The sequence below is a fragment of the Meles meles genome, chromosome 2 (genome assembly GCF_922984935.1).
Source record: "Meles meles chromosome 2, mMelMel3.1 paternal haplotype, whole genome shotgun sequence".
Lineage (NCBI taxonomy): Eukaryota > Metazoa > Chordata > Mammalia > Carnivora > Mustelidae > Meles > Meles meles.
In genome coordinates this window covers 200,780,774-200,782,785 of record NC_060067.1, presented here as the reverse complement: position 1 = coordinate 200,782,785, position 2,012 = coordinate 200,780,774, and the positions used below count along the sequence as shown (strand labels likewise).

The 2,012-nt window shown below is 35.0% G+C and overlaps 1 pseudogene; it reads left to right on the top strand.

Annotated features, from left to right (window-relative positions):
• The first annotated feature begins 1,322 nt into the window (after nucleotides 1–1,322).
• LOC123937687 lies at nucleotides 1,323–1,498 on the top strand (annotated as a pseudogene).
• Nucleotides 1,499–2,012: the final 514 nt, after the last annotated feature.

The window sequence follows — 2,012 nt, the reverse complement described above, 5'->3', positions numbered from 1 at the left end:
AGAACAGATACATGAATTCAGTAAGGTCACAGGATACAAAATCAACATATAGAAATCTGTTTTATTTCCATGCACCAAAAATGAAGCAGCAGAAAAAGAAATTGAGGAATTGAGCCCATGTACAATTATAGCAAAACCCGTAAGATACCTAGGAATAAAGCTAACCACAGAAGTGAAAGACCTGTACTCTGAAAAGTATAAAGCATTGTTGAAGGAAATTAAAGAGGACACAAAGAAATGGAAAGACATTCTGTGCCCATGGATCAGAAGAACAAATATTGTTAAAATACTTATGCTACCCAAAGCAATCTATACATTTAATGCAATCCCTATTGAAATACCAACAGGATTTTTCACAGAGCTAGAAAAAACAATCCTAAAATTTGTATCGACCTACAAAAGACCCCTAGTAGCCAAAGCAACCTTGAAAAAAAGAAAAAAAAGTCAAGCTGGAGACATCATAATTTTGGAATTTAAGCTGTATTATAAAGCTGTAGTGATCAAAACAGTACGGTACTGGCACAAAAATAGACACAGATCAAAAAGAACAGAACAGAAAACTCAGAAATGAACCCACAAATGTATGGTCAATTAATCTTTAACAAAGCAGAAAAAAATATCCAATGGGAACAAGACAGTCTCTTCAACAAGTGGTGTTGGGAAACTGGACAGCAACAGGCAAAAGAAAGAAATGACCACTTTCTTTCATCATATAGGACAATAAATTAAAAATGTTTTAAAGACCTAAATGTGAGGCAGGGAACCTTTAAAATCCTAGAGGAGAACACAGGTAGTTGTTTGATGTCAGCCATAGCAATTTCTTTCTAGATATGTCTCTTGAGATGAGGGGGAAAAAAGCAAAAATAAGCTGTTGGAACTTCGTCAAAACAAAAAGATTCCACACAGCAAAGGAAACAATCAACAAAACAAAAGGCAACCTATGGAATGGAAGAAGACATTTGCAAATTATTGAAAATAATATAAAGAACTTTCATACAACTCAATACCCCCCAAAATGAATACTCCAAGTAAAAAAATGGACAGAGGACATGAGTTGACATTTTTCCAAAAAAGACATCCAAATGGCCAATAGATCCGTGAAAGGATGCTCAACATTATTCATTATCAGGGAAATGCAAATCAAAACTATAATTAGATATCACCTCCCATCTGCCAGAATGGCTAAAATCAACAACACAAGAAACAACAGGTGATGGTGAGGATGTGGAGAAAGGGGAACTGTCTTGATCTGTTGGTGGGAATAAAAACCAATGCAGTCACTCTGGAAAACCATATGGAGTTTCTTCAAAAAGTTAAAAATAAGCTTTGAGCAGTGGCAGTATCGTAGCCAATGAGGTTTATCCGAGGCGCGATTATTGCTAATTGAAAAAGTTAAAAATAGAGCTTCTCTATGATCTAGCAATTGCATTACTCAGTATTTACCCAAAGAACACAAAAATACCAATTCAGAGGAATATATGCACCCTGATGTTTATAGCAACATTATCTACAATAGCCCAGTTATAAAAGCAGCCCAAATGTCCTTCAATCAATGGATAAAGAAGATGTGGTATATAAATATAATGGAATACTACGCAGTCACAAAAAAGAATGAAATCTTACCATTTGCAATGATATGGATAGAGCTAAAGAGTGTTATGCTAAGTGAAGCAAGTCAGAGAAAAACAAACACCATATTATTTTACTTATATGTGGAACTTAAACAAAACAAATGAGCAAAGGGAGTAAAATGAAAACAAGGCAAACCAAGAAACAGTATTAACTCTAGAAAACAAACTGATGGCTATTGGAGCAGAGGTGGGTGGGGGATGGGTTAAGTAGGTGATGGGGATTAAGGAGTACAGTTGGGATGAGCACAGGGTGTTGTATGGAAGTGGATGGAAATGTATGGAATCTCTATATTGTACACCTGAAACTAATATTACATTGTACATTAACTGACTGGAACTTAAATAAAAACAACAAAAAATAAATCCTGGATCATCTGACTA